Below are 20305 nucleotides of genomic sequence, written 5' to 3' on the forward strand. Positions count from 1 at the left end.
ATTGCAAAAAAAAAAAAAAAAATCTGAAAACAATGATTTTACTTAAAAAACCAACACTGCTTCAGAGATTAAAACTGGTTAAAAAAATCTTAAAAAAAATAAACTTTAATGTAAAACAATCTTGTAAAATATAATTTTTAAAAAGACTAATTAAAAAGTGACTAATTAAAAAGTGAAGAAGTAATTTTTGCAGTGCATTTACCGCACACACAGCATACCATTAAGCATCTTTAATCTGTGGTTTGACCAACATGGCCTCCTGAACAATTTCCTCTTTTCCTTAATATATTATTATATTTGTTTTCATTTGTGTACTATGCTCCACATTCATTACTCCCAGCAGAAAATGAGGCACATGCTGGAATCATGGTGATTAACGTGATATTTCCCAGGGAGTGTTTGCATTGCAGATAGAAATCTTCCAAGGAAATGTCTGAGAAGCTATGATGACAGAAACACTATTATGAGGAATTCAAACTGGTTAATCATGGGGAAGTTAGCTAATGCTGCAGTCCCAGGCTCTAACTATTTATTTAGAGTGTAGTGTGTCTTTTTCTGGATACTTAACAACAGTTGCTTTATGCCGTGCTGTTTCATTGTACATGCTAGCCACATTGTAAAATTAAACAGTGACATTGTTTGGATTTGTAAATATTAACAGCAACAATGTTAAAACGTTAGATTCAAAATTTTAAGTCCAAATCTTATATTTCTTTTTTGTTGCATCTATATGGGAAATATGGGACTACATGCACAAAATTTTATTGCGCATATAAAGAAAACCGTTGCTATTGCAGAACTGTTGTTTATATGCATTTTTCAGCTCTACTGTGTGTTGCATTACAAGCAATTATGGCTACTTTAGGGGTCCTATAAAACACATTGATGTAGACATTTAACAAGCTAAGACAATATTTTCTCAAGAATTAAACAAAAAAACAGTCAGGGTATTAAACAACGTCATCTGTTCCTACTAAACTGTTAAATCAGTTATTGTTTTTTGACTCACGTTTACCATGTTTGGAAATAAACCAAGCTCTATTTTTGTAAAATAGATGTTTAGTCTACTTGCATGTCAAGCTATTCTGTACTGATTCCAGCAGGTTACTCTCATGTACTTGACCAGGATTAAATGTCAGAAAGATACTCTCATGGAACTAGACCATGTGTAAAACTCCTCACAATGTCTTTAAAGTTATTTATAGTATTTTATAGTAATGCAACAATGCTAATAAAAGTGTCCTGTAAGGAATAACATTCACTGTAGCCTTTTAAGTGAATCACTTTCCTTCTAAACAGCAAGTGTAGTGCAATGCTATACAGGATTATAAAATACTGGACAGCTTTTATTTCTATTTAAAGATGTATCAGAACATCAGTTTCAAGGCTGTCATTAACACCAGTAATCAGATATGCTGTAACTCCAAGCAACACAGTGTACCTCAAGTAAAAGATATCCAGATATCAAACATCCATTCTTGGCCCAGATAAGAATGAATTGGCAGATCTTGAAATCATCACTTCTGAAAAGCCGACATGCTTTTTTGAGACTTCTAGCAATGCCAAATTCTTCCACCCTCAACGGACGTCTAGGAGCTCAGATCCTCTGCGAATCAAAGTATAACAGTGAAGTCTTGAATTTATGCTAATTGAAAACAGCTCATTCACCATTTTACAACTATATAGCAAACAGACACTTCAGTTAGATAATTTATTACCATTAATGCATTTAAACGAGTCAAGTTTATACTGTTTGGCTGCCAAAAAATAAAAAGCCTGGCCATTTCTGGAGGATCTTATTTTTAATTATGGTTGTTTTGACTATCTAGCTTTTTATGACTAAGGCCCAGACCCAAGGAGACAATTCCAGGAAATCAACTCACTTAGCACTTAGCAAAGTGGCTGAACAGAGCAAATAAGAGTGTGATGCCTTGATAGAATAGTTTTAAAGCCAAGGGGTGTGCACTTATGGAAGAATTGAGAGATTGCCCAGGAGCCCATTTTTAACAATTCCCTCAACCTTTCTTCCCCTGCCAATGCATTGTCCGCCCCAAAATGCCTCATTGTTTTATTGCAGCAAAATGTAGAGGAAAAAAAAACAAAAGACTTAAATGGCTATGCAATATATATTTCCATTTGGCTCCATCTTAAAAAATTAGTTGTTTGGTCTAGTGCTGATTGAAGGTGATCACTTGTAGAGTTGCTATTTAACATGATGATTTTGGAATAAATCTGTATAAACAATTTGAATGGAGTATCATAAGAAGTTTAGGACATGACTCAGAGCTGTTTGTATGGTGAGACGCCTAATAAGAAAGAGATGGATGACTGCTTTGAGATCTAACATGCACAGTTGGCGTAAAGATGGATGACAAACCACGTGGTGGTTTTGGCCTGCCATGGGAGATGTGTGGGTGAACAGCAGACGAAAGTCTGTCCAGCTGTTTTGAGTGACCCAGTTAGTGAGTGACAGGCTGGAGAGTCTATTGTCTTTTATGTATGTACAGTATCTGTGATGTGTTTGAAAAGTATGCATTTACCAATGAAGGCTTGTGGTGAGTATTGTAGGTTGGTGGCCTATGATGAGGAAAGTCCACAGCATCACATCTCTTCCTGCCTTCTCTCATTCTCACACTGTAAGATAACATCTGTGGAAAAACAGAAAAGTTGCTGTAAGGTTTCTGCCAGGACATGGTCTGTGAAGTTTACGGACAACCCTAAAAAACAATGCAATGCATAATTCATAATTCAAAATACAGGTAAAAACACATTGTGCCTTATTTGTCTGCGACATCTAACATACTTGATTCAACTCACTTGAACTGGATGGGAAGATCCTGTGCTGGGGGTCTCTACAATCTGTTTCAGACTGAGATTGTGACAGATGTTTAGAGACGGGCTATTTTATTTTATTTGTATATGACTAATTTACAGTTTTGTGCACAGTAGGGTCTGAATGTTTTAACAATAAATGATAAATATATAGGGAGAGGGACCTCAATCATGTTGTATAAGCTCTCATTTTCCTATTTCCAAACTATTGATTCACATGTGTGAACTCAAAGATACATATATATTCTAGAAGTAATTATGAGACACTGTTTTTCTTATGCACCATGAGCTTTTCTAAGACATGTCTAAGATGTCTTAAGTTCTCCAGATCTGAAAGAAAAATACAGATTATATCAGCTCTAATTTATTTCCCATGTCTGATAACTCTGCACTCCAGTTTAAAAAGGAAAAAACACCAATGTATCTATCATCATGGGTTGCCAATTTTCAATATTCCAGAAAATAATATATTAATTTTAGGTTCATCAACACAAACTTTTTGTCTGAAAGGTTAAAGTATAGTTTAAAAAGGATTTATAGGCTTTACATACGAATGATGAAAACAGTAATACATAAATATTGCTTTAGATTCATAATGAGTCATTTAGCAAAAATGTAATATATTACTGCAAATACATTGCAAACTCACTAATATCCTCTTTCTGTCATTCCAGTTCAGCTTTCTGTGGGGTGTGGCCAATTCTAATTCATGCTTCAATTTAAAGGACCCAATTCTTCAATTATGAATTTTGCACTCTCTTGTCTTAACTTTAATAGTTATTTGTGATTCAACAGTTTAACTGTTTGTGATGCAGCTGTACAGATGAGGTAGAGGTGTATACGTATGTCATGTACAGACAGTGAGCAAGAAGAATAATGCTGTCCATGCTTGCTTTTGCTCTGGAATGACAATGACCTGCCTTCCTCCATACAGGCTATTAGAGAAAGACACACACACAGTTTCACTCTTTCCACTATTTCTCTCCCTCGATTTCTCCCCGCTTCCCTCTCCCCCTCTCCAGGAACAGAGGCGTGCTTCAGGCCGGGTCTGGGAGAAGAACAGACAGGGATAGGCCTTTGAAAGAACAGTATTGTGAGGTCACATTCTTCCCAAATGTGAGTGGGGGCCAAGTCAGTAGCTGTCGGAATTACCCCATGAATCATACCCATTGTGATGCCGACTCCAAGATGAGAACATGGAAAGGAATTAGGTATGGCAAGTCTTATCAGTCCTCCAACATGGACAAGTGTCCACAGCGACGGGGTGACTTTCCTGCGACCGTCAACGAGAAGAATTCCTCAGCTGCCATATGTTGTTACTTAAAGGCGTGCTGCAGCCAAGCGGAGTGTGCTTTTCCATACACGCCCATCTTCCTGTCTGTGCACTTTCTCCCCTTGCCGTTACCCAGAGTTCTTTGTGGTGGGTCCTGGAGTTCAGGCAATATTAGGTTGCACCTCTTAAAACATGTCAGCTTTGTGGTGAAAATTAAAGAATGGAAAAAATGATGAAACATAATGTTTTATTGATCCTTTTCTTCAAGTTACAACTGTTAAACAGAGAGAGAGAGAGATGGCAATAAGGGGAATGGAAAGACAGTTTTGGAGGCGTGCGAGCGAGGCCATCACCACTCGTGAAGGGTGGTTTTTCGACAACTTGGATTTATTAAGCATGGCGAATTTGCATGGAAATTGTGTTACCTCCAGTGTCTGACTCACTGTTTGGTCTCAACGTCGGCACTTTGATTTAAAGGAGTGAATGCTGAGCTGAAAGTTTTCAGGATTTTACAGTCAGACCTTTGTTTTTGCTCCTCTCCTGTTCTCATTTTCGCAAGTTTGTGTTTTGATGAGGAAAAAATGATTTTCACGAAGACCTCCAGTGGAAACATTAAAACACATGTTGAATATTAGATACACAGATACCTTGTTCGGAGGCCCCTGACTGCCGAGTGAAGCCATTTCCCCTTTGAGCCACCGTATCTTCACAGCAGGCCTGGAGAGAGAGAGAGATGCGAGCGAGATATGAAAAATAAACTGTGTTCTGCAAGTTGAAAGAGAAATGTGTTTGTCATTTTAGTTACGGAGGATGAAAGAGGCAGAAATCAACAATGAGGCAGTGTAATCTAAACCACTTTACAATGGAAAGAGGCATGGTCTCTCCCAGGATATGGGAGGGGACAGTGAGGTTAAAGAATAATCAACTGGTCCGTTCAGATTTTAAGACATATGAGCTGAATGTCAACAGAGAGCCCCGTCCTCAAGTAATCTGATGATGGATGAGCATTGTGCCAAAAAAAAAAAAAAACATTTTGAATGACGTAATAGTGCTCTGTACAGAAAAACACACTGGCAGGAAATCTCATGTCAGCATTCTCCACAGACCCCAAAAACACAAGAGAGGAGAGGGAAGAGACAGGGTGGAAGGAAAAAGAGAAGTTCTCTGAACTCACAGACAGCAAATCTCGTGTGAGAGGCTGTCAGTAGAAGCATTTATCTGTGCATAAGCACACTCTGGGCTGCTGTCTGTCAGCGGTCAGGGGAAGGAGGTGGTCTATATGTGCGAGTCATTGGTAGATCCTGTGCACCATCCCTCATGTGGTCCTCCCTTGGAGGAAACATACTGCAGTGGTACATTACAACATGTAGACTGCACAGCTTATTGGGTGAAGACAGGCAGAGATACAGGATATCAAGAAAGACAATGACAGATAAAACTGAAGAGATGAAAACTTAATTTACAAAGTAATAATTAATACAAAGTAAACAAAAAACTAAGGATTTGTTACATGGCAACAAAATACTAAAAACTGAAAAGTGTGTCCTTTGCGTTTTTGAAAAGTTTTGCGTACAGGTGACAACATTGTCAAAATGATCCCCGTTCCAATGTATTCGCAAAAACAACTAAAACACTGTATTGTGCATTCCTGGCCAGTAGTTGGCGATGTCACATTGAAAGAAACACGACGCGCACATACCTATATACTGAACACATAATATGCATGTGCATGACATCACCATTTGTTTTTGTAGTTTACATGGAGAAGATAACAGTAGCATTTTTATATACTTATACTTTGAAAACGGTTTTCAAATGTTTGTATTTCAGGCCCCCAAAATGCCGTTGCTGTGTAAATGAATGGCCAAAGACTGTCAACTGTCAAATAAACTCCCCCTAAATTAAAAAAAAAAACTACTAGACTATAATAAAATATTAAATTATACAAAAGAATGTAAAAATTAATTTTGTTTAATACAAGGCCATAAATGATTTACAAACCTTTTCATTATATAATTACTATAATTTTTTTAGGGTTGCACCGAAATTTCGGCCACCAAAATGTGGTTTTTGGCCGAAAGAGAAGAATGGCTGAATATATATGTTACTTTTAATAAAAGAGTGGTTATTTTAAATTGTTTTAAATTCAGTATCATTAAAATTATTGAGTTAAATTAAAAAGCCTTTACAAAATGACATATATAAAAATAAATAATTATTTAAAAGCATTTTTGGTTTTGGTTTTCAGCCAAGTGCATCCAGAATTTTCTGTTTCGGCCCAGATTTTTTGTTTCGGTGCATCCTAAATATATATAAGTAAAACAATGACTTATATTCTCCTATAATGTCTGATGAGTTTGGAGAACACCTGACAAGAGATCAGAGACTATTCCTTCATACAGAATCTCTTCATAAAGATTGGTGACAAAATGTGTCAGAAAGGGAAATATATAAGTCCCTCGAAAGTATAATTTCCTCAAATATATATATATATATATATATATATATATATATATATATATATATTATATATATATAATAGAGATATATAAATAAATAAATTGATAATAAAAAAAAAACCAATCTAAAAATCTACCAGCATATACTAACCTTTTAAATAAATATAAATAGTCAGAACACACTGCTAATTTTGAGTGTCTGTCAATGGAGAAAGAGTAGTTGCAACATCTACCAGCAGGGACTAACGTGTTTAAAGGAACCAGCCAAAATGAACAACCTAAATGGTTTCCTCTTGACTTTGTGTATTTGTGCACAAATGGCTGATTGGTTTGCTGAAAGTGATTAAACCTAAATTAATACATAACATTAATTTTAAAAAAGTTGTAAAATAATAATAAAAAAGCAATTTGCAAAACTACAACAACCTTGGTAAGAAAAAGAGAGAGAAAGATGAAAACAAGAGAGAGATGAAAGAAGCGGGTGAGTGCGCAAAAAAGTAAAAAGCCCCCCCAAGTTGATTTGCTTGCTGGTGAGTAAAGCTCCCAGTCCATTAGGCCAAATAACAACCAGGTGTCTGTCATTGCGGCTTTTCATGTAAGAAAGGTCTGCTCTGTTTCATGAAGAGACGCAGGAGGTCGGGAAGCGGTCCAGCCAGAGCCATAAAGAGAATTCTCATTGCATTTAAACTCTTCTCCTCTTGTCCTGTCACCTGAGTCACTCTCCTCCATTCCGAAAGGGCACCATGCTTTCCATTTCACGTTCTGACATCAATGCGCGTTACAGTGCATCATTCTTCTGTAAACGTGGGTGTCATCTCCCCCTGAGTGAGACCTCCCTCCATTTACTGTTCACGCTGCTTCCCACAACAGAGCATGAGGCCCCCAGGCCAGCACCAAACAAGCTTTTCCCCCCTCTCCATCTGTCTCCCCCTGAACTTTTAATGAGAAACAAGTAAAAGAGAAGGCAATGGAGGGGAGAGGAATGTTTGACAGAAGTACAGAGGAATTTGACAAAACAACCACAGACAATATATGTGAATGACAATAAGAGAGGGAACAAAGACCCTTCCGACCGAGTTCAAATGGTAGACTCTCTCGCAAATGGAGGACCACCTGGACCACCTTGAGAAATCAGGGTCTGACTAACATTGGAAGATCTTGTATAAGAGTTTCCCCAAAGTTTTCTCAAAGAATTTGTGACTTAAGCTCTGGAGAATCAAGGCTTTGACCAAAAACCACAGCAGAAAGAAGTGCAGAAAATATTTTTTAGAAGTAGGCTATCCCTTCATAATTCAAACAGAAATGACAGGAAAGTCAATGCCTAGCTTGGGTGTGCCGCATACAGTAGACGTAAACGGGTAAAGCCTTTGCTGTGTACACTCTGCTCATTCACATTCACACAATCCTTCTATTAATGGGAATACATGTCAGAACAAGGAAAGAAGGCATTTATCTCTTCCTTCTGGATCTAGTTTGTCAGCCTAGGCTGCATCTCAGCGTCTTAACTTTGAAAAGACCCATTCCAGAATGTCTTTCTACCTCCGTGCTTATTTGTCCCTGGAAAAACACACCAAGTGGAGACGCTCATGTGTGACATTCGGGGTCAGTTCTCACTGAACATTCACTCAACACAAATCGACGGTCAAGAGAAGGTGGTATTAGAGTCAACCCAACCAGAAAATCCACTTGTTTATCTTTTCCCCCCTGATCTGAGAACAGTCATTATCTGACACTAAAGAGCACTCAGTCATGAAAATGGCACTTCTCCAAATCAGGGACGAGTCAGGGGCAACGCACACCTTATGACTCCTCGGATCAGTAGGAATATGTTATTTAAGCTTGGGAATGACGGACAGCTTTGTTCATATCTAACAGTGAGACATATTCAAATACCTCTAGGCTTAAATCAAGCTGGGGTGTGGAGAGTCTTAATGCTTTTCTTGCTCAATGGTTCAACCTCTATTTAAAGAATTGTGTTTACCAATTTGTACTGAACCACTGAACACAAAATTCAATGAGCAGTAAAAACACAGAATGAAAATGTTTTTGTGGGAGGGTTTATATTGTTGCATGCATGGCAAATAACACTTCTCTTTCAGTCAATCACCATATACATAGATGTTTTTTAATCTTTAGGAAGGCAATGAGATGGAAAGTGCTTTAGAGGCATTAGACAAGGTCTGGAAAACAGGCAAAAAATAATTTACATAGATCTGCCATTACATTACGTGCAAACGTGAAAGAATTGGAAATGTTTTACAGTAAGGTTCTGCTGTATATGTCAACATTAGTTGCAATACCTAACATGAACTGATAATGAACAAAACTTAAATACAGTATTTCTTAATCTTGGTTAATGTCGATTTCTACATCCACTACTGTTCAAAAGTTTGGGGTCAGTAAGAAGAAGTACATACGTTTATTAAGAAAAGATGCATTAAACTGATCAAAACTGACACAATAGACTTTTACATTGTTACAAAAAAAAATCTGTTTCAAATAAATGCTGTTCTTTTGAACTTTCAGTTCATCAAATAATTCTGAAAAAATGTGTATCATGGTTTACACAAAAATAGTAAGCAGCAAAACTGTTTTAGCATTGATAATTATATTAAGCAATGATTCTTGAGCACCAAATCAATTTGTTATATATACAGGTCCTTCTCAAAAAATTAGCATATTGTGAAAAAGTTAATTATTTTCCATAATGTAATGATAAAAATTAAACTTTCATATATTTTAGATTCATTGCACACCAACTGAAATATTTCAGGTCTTTTATTGTTTTAATACTGATGATCTTTGGCATACAGCTTATGAAAACCCAAAATTCCTATCTCAAAAAATTAGCATATCATGAAAAGGTTCTCTAAACGAGCTATTAACCTAATCATCTGAATCAACTAATTAACTCTAAACACCTGCAAAAGATTCCTGAGGCTTTTTAAAAACTCCCAGCCTGGTTCATTACTCAAAACCGCAATCATGGGTAAGACTGCCGACCTGACTGCTGTCCAGAAGGCCATCATTGACACCCTCAAGCGAGAGGGTAAGACACAGAAAGAAATTTCTGAACGAATAGGCTGTTCCCGGAGTGCTGTATCAAGGCACCTCAGTGGGAAGTCTGTGGGAAGGAAAAAGTGTGTGGCAAAAACGCTGCACAACGAGAAGAGGTGACCGGGCCCTGAGGAAGATTGTGGAGAAGGACCGATTCCAGACCTTGGGGGACCTGCGGAAGCAGTGGACTGAGTCTGGAGTAGAAACATCCAGAGCCACCGTGCACAGGCGTGTGGTTTTGAACCAGAAACAGCGGCAGAAGCGCCTGACCTGGGCTACAGAGAAGCAGCACTGGACTGTTGCTCAGTGGTCCAAAGTACTTTTTTCGGATGAAAGCAAATCTTGCATGTCATTCGGAAATCAAGGTGCCAGAGTCTGGAGGAAGACTGGGGAGAAGGAAATGCCAAAATGCCTGAAGTCCAGTGTCAAGTACCCACAGTCAGTGATGGTCTGGGGTGCCATGTCAGCTGCTGGTATTGGTCCACTGTGTTTTATCAAGGGCAGGGTCAATGCAGCTAGCTATCAGGAGATTTTGGAGCACTTCATGCTTCCATCTGCTGAAAAGCTTTATGGAGATGAAGATTTCGTTTTTCAGCACGACCTGGCACCTGCTCACAGTGCCAAAAACCACTGGTAAATGGTTTACTGACCATGGTATTACTGTGCTCAATTGGCCTGCCAACTCTCCTGACCTGAACCCCATAGAGAATCTGTGGGATATTGTGAAGAGAAAGTTGAGAGACGCAAGACCCAACACTCTGGATGAGCTTAAGGCCGCTATCGAAGCATCCTGGGCCTCCATAACACCTCAGCAGTGCCACAGGCTGATTGCCTCCATGCCACGCCGCATTGAAGCAGTCATTTCTGCAAAAGGAATCCCGACCAAGTATTGAGTGCATAACTGAACTTAATTATTTGAAGGTTGATTTTTTTTGTATTAAAAACACTTTTCTTTTATTGGTCGGATGAAATATGCTAATTTTTTGAGATAGGAATTTTGGGTTTTCATGAGCTGTATGCCAAAATCATCAGTATTAAAACAATAAAAGACCTAAAATATTTCAGTTGGTGTGCAATGAATCTAAAATATATGAAAGTTTAAATCTTAACATAAAAATATATAAAATAATGAACTTTTTCACAATATGCTAATTTTTTGAGAAGGACCTGTATATATATATATATATATATATATATATATATATATATTTTTTTTTTTTTTTTTTTTTTTTTTTTAATTAGCATTTACTTAGAGTAATAAATGCTGCAAAAATGTGTCCCTCATTGATTCATCATACCAAATGTATTAACTAATGTTAACAAATTGAATCCGTGTTCATGATTTCTCCTGTCAGCAAAACACCTAGCAAGACATGGTCTACTCAGAAAAACAAATTCTCATGCTATACATTGCCCTAACTTTACTATGTGTTTGCTTTGCATTATGTTTATTGAACTCAGCAGGAGGCCCTAACCTAAAAGCACAAAGATTAATGACTGTGGTCCAGAGTGGTGTTACTGAGCAGCCACGGAGCAAACAGCAGACCAGCGGTGTGGGATTCCCCCCTCACAGACAGAACACCAGATGGTACGGCCCAGGACATGGTTTCACTTAAACGATTGTTTTCTGACCTCACATATTCTTCTATCTATATCATATTTACTCTTGAAGACTGTACTGTATATAATTAAATAGTTATAATATAAAGGTTACTGTAAAGCATATAGGTATTCAGTAGATTTTTTTGGAAATGATATTCAAAAATCTGAAGGGTCATGTGTGTACAGACTATATACACTACCATTCAAAAGTTTTGGGTCACTAAGATCTTTGTTTTTAAATTTATTTTAAAGAACGAACATATTAAATTGATCAGCAGTGACATGCGTAATGTTACAAAAGATTTCTATTTCAAATAAATGGTGTTCTTTTGAATTTTCTTTAAAGAATCGTAAAAATAAATCATGTTTTCCACAAAAATATTGAGCAGCACAACTGTTTTCAACATTGATAAAAATGTTGAGCACCAAATCAGCATATCAAAATGATTTCTGAAAGATCATGTGACACTGAATACTAGACTAATGATGCTGAAAATTCAGCTTTGCCATTATATGAATAAATTACATGTTAAATTACACATTAAATTAAAATTAAAATTAAAAAATGTTTGCCTTAGTGATCATAAGAGATCTCTATGGAGCCCTGCACATGACATGCAAGAAAAAATAAATAAATCGTTTGCACGATTTACTAATTTGTTTCCTCAATGTACTAAAACGTGCACACGATTACTATTTCGTTCCCTCGATTTGCTAAATTGTGCACACAATTTACTTATTCATTCTCTCGATTTATAAATCATGTGCACGATCTAGCAAATATAGGAAAATAATTAGTAAATCATGCACACAATTCGAGGGAGCAAAATAATAAATCGTGCACACGATTTAGCCTACTATTTTTTCCTGCATGCCATGTGTGGGCCTCCATAGACTTCTTAAAAAAAAAAAAAAACCTTTAAAAAATCGAACCGACCCCAAACTACTGAACGGTAGTGTATGTTAGTTAAAGATGTTTAAATGTCCCTAAAAACTCAAAATATCTTATATCGTGGGTTTGGCTTCATAATCAGTATGTCTTGTGACATACTTAATTACCAATGTAATGAACTCATTAATAACTGCAACAAATTATAATTATGCAACTGTTCCCCAGATAATGATCATGCATTTTTCCACCTCTCAAAGATTACAGGATTATCCATTTGTACAGGCACTCTTGGCTCGTTCTCACCAAGGGATTTAGAGCTAAATAGATTTAGCCAGTATAAAAGCTATAAAGCGCACTGATTTCTGGGAGATCCCACTCATCATAAAGAGCCTCTAAGACATTGCACGCACTCAGAGAATAACACTGTAGTAACGTTCTCCAAGCGCTGACATCAATATTGGAGAGGATGATGGTGGTTAGAGTCAGTCAGCAGGGTGTGACTATGGGATGGCTGGCAATAGGTGCCCTAGAATATGCCAAGAGGAAGAGAGATTCCAAGTTCCTGTCCAGATTTCATAGGCTTGACATGACTTGGGTCTACAACATTACAGTTAAATTATTATTTATTGAGTTTATTAAAAAGGTTTCTTCAATGAAACACTGTGAGGATCTATGGAAACAGAGTCCAACAGAAAGTCTAAACTGTAATTTGTGTTTGCTCAGTGGTTTGAATTGCAGGACTTTGCCATGGCTCACTTGCTGGGTTTGATGGAAGAGGGCAAATGATACGTAATTGCCTCTTTCCACTGGTGACACTGTATTACAGCAAACAGTTCAATACCATTTTCAAATTATGGTAGATTTGAGGGGGTAGTTCTGGAAAGTGCCTCCTCAAAAATGAATAAAAAAAATAAATTAATAAATAAAATGGAAAATAATAGAATAATGGAAAATAATTCTCCTTTTGATGAACCAATATTGAATATTAAATGCCAAGTATCTGTCTTTTAGCTTATGCTGTTTTTATTTGATGCATGAACAAATCTTCACTAAACATTATTTGTAGCACACCTGTCATCAAATAATCACAATAGGCTTGGTGTTTTGTTTCTTCTGATATGTAACAAAGTCTCAGCTTTCAAATTCTGTCAATTTTATTACCAAATTGAAACAATAAATGCTGTTTTGTTGTTCTTCAGTGTGGCGTGACAGAGCTGCCTCAGTTCAAGCACCATGTGGACTGTTCATGTCTTCCTCTTTACTACTAGTTATAGCATGAAATAAACACGAATGAACATCAGAACAACTTACTTATTGAACAACTTACTGAAATGTATCTTGTCTCATGTAATCACTCAATCAGTGTTTCAAAATTGTTAATAAAGATGTCAATAAAACAGCTTGTAAACAATGTCAAGTGATGTTACATTTCAGGACAGCCACTAAATGTCCATAAAAGCATTAGTCAGCTAGAGAAATTAACTCTAGAGAGCAGCATTTTGTTAAATATATGCACTGTATAACATTTTCATTTCTCTTGCACTGTTTACAGAGGAGGTTTTGGACTAACTGAATAGATTAATTACTTTTCAAGTACAGCTAACAATATGCGTTCAAAAATGCACTTGAAGCAATTTCAAACAACTCCATCTATATATATATATATTATATATATATATATATATATATATATATATATATATATATATATATATATATATATATATATATATATATATATATATATATATATATATAAAATATAACATTGGTTTACTTGATTCAAGCGAAAGGTTAATGAGTTTCCATATACTTTTAATTTGTAAATTGTATAAAAATTAAATGAAATATGTAAAAGTTATAAAGACAGACAGACAGACAAATAGACATGGAGAGAGTTTTGCCACTGTTTGCCACTTCTACATCATTTATGATTTTGCCTGTTGCACATATTGGTGGGTAAAACTCAATATTTTTGCCTCTATCATTCAAACAAGTTGCATCCAAACACAAGATGTCTTCGTAATTTATAGCTACAGTGCTGTAAAAATAATGACTTAAACTCCAGTTACCGTTATGTTAACTGGAACCAGTCCGGCATTCGTTTGATGAAAAGAGGTCAAACAACAGTCATTCTCTGTATCCACAAGAGGACCTGTCTGTGAGCCAGAACAACATGTGGAGGAAATTCATGTTCTACGAATTCAAATCACAGCTGGAGACAGAAAGCATTTTTACAGTGTACATGACAGGATAAAACCAGGCTATTTGAGATCACGATCTGAGCAGGCTTACTTTTGGTCTCTTTTGATCTTTGGAGAGCACCTGCATCTGATGGCTCAAGGAAATCCTTTAAAAGTGACTTCTACAGTAATGTGGAAGCAGTTGAGAAGAGGCAGACCACTCTAATCTGACAATGGTTTTTCCTGTAGCGTAAACTGCAGTGAGATGGGAAAATGCAGGTCCTCAATACACATGTGGAAGAACTAAAACATGTAAAAATGATTAAAATCGATCCATGCTGACAGGCAGTGAATCGTCTATGGTTACTGACCACATATGGGATGGGAAGAATCATAAATTACCTGTACTCCCAACAATACCATTGCACATTTTGACAATTATTAATTTTTTTTAGTTATTCTAGAACATCAAGATAAGCTAAATGAAAATGGGAAATGTTGCCTTGTCAACTAGCTAATTTTTTTTTAGTTAACTAACCCTGGTGTAACCAAACTGTCTTAATCAGAATCTACTCAGTATTTATCTTTCAGAACATAAATATGAAGTTATGTGTCACACTTCCCTAATGTGAGGAGCGAGGAGACAAGGTGTAAACTCACAAAAGTCTTTTTAATCCAACAATCCAAGGTGTAACACAGGCAGACAGGAGCACAGGAGACTCAGGGGTAGACCTACAGTCTCAGACTTAAGCCCTATTCGCACGGGATTAGTATTATCTTGGGACATTGTGTGATTTTGAAATTAACCCCCCCCCCCATCTGAATTTCGTGTGGTGCATTCGCACGGGATAAGCGAAGCTTGTGATTTTACTCAAATTTACTGACTTATCTCCCGGATGTCAAGGCTTTAAGAGCTATGGTCTGGTTAGATGGATTTAAAAAAAAGAAACTAATATAGTCTCATGCGCTGTGTCATTTACATTTCAGTTTAAAATAATATCTCAAGCTTTATGCTTGATTTATTTGTAACACATTAACCTCAAAACCTTTTCAGCTTTTTCTTTCTGCAAACTGTATGGTGTAGCAATATGACAGCACCCAAAATACTATCAAACACTACAACGCAGCTCCATTCTTTACGAAAGATGGATAAAAAGGCGCACAGGAAACAAAAACCTCGAAAAATGATATACGACCTGGCAAATACTGGCCAAATCACAGAGATGCCAATTCGCACAGGACTAATATTATCACAGGACCTCGGTGTTCGGTGAAAAATGGTAGGTCATTTGCCGGGGAATTTTTACTTTACAAATTACAGACATGGTCGATTCGCATGGGATTAAAATCACAGACAACCTCTGCAATTATTACAAATGACTGGAGGTCACCAGGTAATACTAATCCCGTGCGAATAGGGCTAAAGACAGACAACACACACTGAAACTTAAATGCAAGGGATATTTGGAGAAACACAGGTGTACAGAATGATGAATTAACTAAACTAGGACCATTTTTAACCATTTTTTTAACTGTTTAAAAGTTTAACCATTGCTTCAGAAAAATGTATGCATATTTAGTAAGATTACTTGTTTAAAAGGGTTATGAAAATTAATAAGAATAAATTATTATTATTATTAGTAGTAGCAGTAGTAGTAGCAGACTATTAGTAGAATATTAATATCAATAATAATACAGAATAATCTTTTCTGGGTTGGAATATGTTTTATTCCTGATTAAAATGCAAAAATGTTTAAGTTTAAACAAATGTTTGAATAAAGATATGGCATATTTAAATATTTGACGTTATTTGATAAACACCAAAGTACATTAAAAAATCTGAATGGCTGTTTGAAAATAGTGTTTGACTTCTTTTGACCTCTGTGACAAACAAGTTGTAACTACGTTAACGGCAGTATTTCTGCTGTTCCTAATGCTCCACCTGCTGTCAGAGAGTATCTGCATTTTTATTCAGCAAGTCTGCTGCTTTTGTTCAGATCAATGAGACAATCTGACCCAACTTTTACGCAGCAAACGATTGTCGATGGAAAGTAAGAAAATGTGCGATCTAAAAATCTAAACCATTCAGATAATAAGATATCTAGAATTATTCACACTTTTTGAAGCGCCCATGATAACAATACCGTTCATTAGGCTACTGTTGTTACAATGGCACAGTGTGTCTTCAAAGTACTCACAGCACAATGCATGCAGCAACCGCCATTAAAACAATATTTTTCAAAATCCATCACTTACCCTTATCTTGCTCACTTTCTTTTCTCTTTTACCACTTATCTGCAGCCAGCCCCAGTTTATAGTGAACCTCTTCATTTTCAAACATTAACACACACAACTGAAACTTTATCAACGTTATTATTACTGAATACTGAGCATTACTGTCTGAACCCTGACATGGGGCCCCCTGGTGGCCACGTGACCCTATGAAGCCGCTTATATCGCTTATTAGGTCAGGCCAGCTCTGCCTTTGACTTAAGTGAAGATGAAACCAAATTTTACAACCAATACAGCTCAGGAAATTAGATAAATCCTGAAACTGTGTGTATATGTGAGAGTACAAAGATGCACAAGGTATATAAAGATCAAGCACATAGTCAGTGGGAGTTTGCTAAAGAACCTTTGTTGATTCACTTAATCAGTTTAACCTGAAATCAAGCCATGCACCGTTGGCAAATGATGAGCCTGGGTGCAGGGCAGATGGGACTTCCTGTCTGGCATGGGCCATGCAGGGAGGGCTGATTCATCGCTCAGGAGGGGCCATGACTGTGAGTGTGAAGATGAGGGGAAGTGAGCGCACTGGTGGCCTGCATCACCACGGGGCTAAATCACTGCCCTCTAATTAACAGCAAAACGGCTCTTTCGGAGGCCCCTGGTGTTTAAACCATTATAGACACCATCTAACACAACTAATAACTTTTGCGGTCTGTGGGGTACACACACAACACTTGGAGGTATCGCTTTCTCTGTACTCAGTAAACGCTAATAACTAACAGGGACCTCCGCGGTGAAAACACGGACAAAGAGAAGTATGTTCACATTAAGGCTTCTTTTCAACTAAATTAGAAAATTTTAGCTGTAAATATATATATATATATATATATATATATAAAAATTATTAAATTATCACAGTTATTTTAATTATATTTTGGTATATAAATTGTTAGATTGTGTGTGTGTGTGTGTGTGTGTGTTTTATTTTATTTTATTTAATTTTTTTCATTATTTTATCAAAAATAACAATAATATATTAAATAAATTTTTTTATTTTTTTTTATTTAACATTCAGAATGCTGCAACAGACCAATCAAAATCAAGTATTCCAGAAAGCCTTGCACAAAGTTAGAAAAGTAATATGGTTAGAAATATGGTTAGAAAGACAGCTGAATAAACTTCAGTGAATGATTATTAACAGTGTAGAATTGATGCAATATACAGTAAATCTACTTTAAACAGAGACTTTAAAAACCCATGTTATAAAATATTCTATTCAAGACAAATTTGTTGTGCTGCAAATTTCCATTTCATCCAAAGTGACAAAGTGCATTCAAGCTAAACATGTTCCCTTGGAATCAAACTTTTGACCTTAACCTTGTTAGCGGCATGTTCTATCAGTTGCGCTACAGAAATATTTCAATATGTGGAATATTTTAAAACCAAACTCTGTTTCCGTTTACAGATGTTGTGATTGTACTCAAATATCTTCAAAGCTATTATGTGAAATAGATCTGACTAAAATTATTTGGCAGCTTATAAGCCTGACCTATTGGAATTTCAGTGTGGTTCGCAAAATCTGCATACGATAACCACAACTGACCACAGACAGGGCAAAGTCTCTCTGTATTGCAGCAGTGCTTTGATTTTATCATTGTAAACAAACTTTATAAACATGCCTCGTTAAGAAAAAAAAATACAAAACATATTGACAGTTCCACAGTTTCCAGTCTGGAAGGAAAGCAAGTGAGCCAATATCCGCAAGAGCCCTGGATATGGCTGACATAAGTCATTTTATAGATTACACAGGCCATTGAGTAAAGCCTCTACAGGCTCTGGTGCTATAAAAGTACATGGTCACAGACACAACGACTATGCCCATGTTTAATAAAGCTTTCCGGTTAACCTGGCCTCAGTTGCTAACATGTGGTGTATTTTTGCATTGAGTGTGTCCACCCCAAATCCTCTGATTTGCCCCCAACTTTCTAGTCATTCTGCGTTCATGCAGAGCCCCTGCCAACTCTGAGCTGGGTTTGAGGTGAAAGTATATCCAATTGAGCTCCAAGCATGATTGCCGTCTTGGGAGTGCCACAGAGTGGCATCACTGGAAAGAAGTTGGGGTCAAAGGCTGCCTATGATGTAGTGTTGATGTAATATGGCTCCCATTATCTCCAACAATGGCCAACAGATGAGGAATATCCTCCCTAACATCAGAATCAATTTGGCCTGGAGAGAACTAGTGCCGCCTCCCTGCCAAGTGCACATATTAAAGAATCAAATCCCTAACTGTACTGAAGTTTAGCCATTCAGATTTAATGAATGATATACAAAAAGTTATTAATGTAGTTAACACTAGTGATCGACAGTGCATAATATAACAATGGCAAATCTCACAATATACTTGTGTAGGGTAATATATACTATATAGCATCTCAACTGTTTGAATGTTTGTGTAACTCTTTATTTGTGTTATTTTAAGGTGTCCTTGTCGCACTTTACATGTATTTTCTATTATAATAACAATTAATGATGCATAATTATGTGCAAGTAACCCTAAACCAAACCATAATCCTTACCCTAACCATGTAGTAAATACATGGAGTTAATTAATATTACTCAGTGGTACTTAAATGTATAATTACATTATAACAAGAAAACCTTAAAATGAAGTGTAACCAATGTTTGTATCAATACAAAATGTAAACTATATCATTGCACAACCCTAATCTGCGTAATGTGACTATAAGGCATGAAAATATTAATAGATTATATTCTGCAGTACTTGTAGCACATATTATATAATGTGTATTACAAATAGACTTGACATACTGTAAGTGTTAGAGAATGTTACTTTTAAAAGTAATTTTACAATATTGCATTACTCATAAAAAGACTAATGATGTTACACTCTTTTTATCAAATATAATATTCAACAATATTGTTTTACTTAAAAAAGTAAATGTTACATTTTAACATTTTATAATACTGCATTACTCTTAAGTTAAAAAATGTATTTGCATATCTGTAAATAGTAAATAGTATGCATTTAAGTTATTTGAAACAGTAACTTGGATATGATGGTGCAAATGAAAACTTGTAGTTGAAAAATGATCGTATTATGTGCATTAATGTGCATAATTGCTTGTGTGGGCTCTTTGCATGGTTTCCATAGCTCTCCCTTCCTAAATGATCTCCTTCACTTGCATTGTATTTGAAATATCTTCATCTCCTTATGGAATCTGGAGGCCACTGGAGAAAAGAAGCCACATAGCAAGCCCATGAACAAGCCCATGGGGCAAGGTCTACATAACAGCAGAGGTCCTCATCAAGGACCAGACAGAAGACATGGCCTTACTCACAACACACAAACATGTCCCAATATGAAGCCACACCCTGACCCAGTCTGTCTTCTCCACATACCATCTCTATTAGGAGAAATCTGACAAGTCAGACAGAAATTTCAGGGTTAGTGGGTTACTTATTTGCATAATAAAGTGTCTTGATCAACTGTTATTATGAAAAAATTAAAGGTGAGTCACTGTTTTCTGCACTCTTGGCAAGAGTTCCATATGCTTATTCGGCCATGTGAGACTGCTTTACATATTAAAGTGAGTACACAACACACTGTGTGCTTCCTTTTAGAAGTAAGACCTCCTGGAAAAACGTCTCCTGGAAAACTTCTATCCAAAAGCATTGGTAATGGTCTGGATAACTCTGAGGAGAAGCAGAACAAACATGTATTTTCATTGGCACACTGCAGTCACATTGTGTGGGGTAT

General features: G+C 36.4%; 1 long non-coding RNA gene across 1 annotated transcript; it reads right to left on the reverse strand.

Annotated features, from left to right (window-relative positions):
• Positions 1-1253: 1253 nt before the first annotated feature.
• Positions 1254-4825, reverse strand: LOC122147273. The gene is made up of 3 exons (XR_006161539.1): positions 4753-4825; positions 2541-2648; positions 1254-1606 (listed from the first exon to the last, which is right to left on the reverse strand). It is a non-coding gene; the product is annotated as an uncharacterized LOC122147273 (long non-coding RNA).
• Between the last annotated feature and the right edge of the window lie 15480 nt (positions 4826-20305).

The sequence above is a fragment of the Cyprinus carpio genome, chromosome A13, assembly GCF_018340385.1.
Source record: "Cyprinus carpio isolate SPL01 chromosome A13, ASM1834038v1, whole genome shotgun sequence".
Classification (NCBI taxonomy): Eukaryota; Metazoa; Chordata; class Actinopteri; order Cypriniformes; family Cyprinidae; genus Cyprinus; species Cyprinus carpio.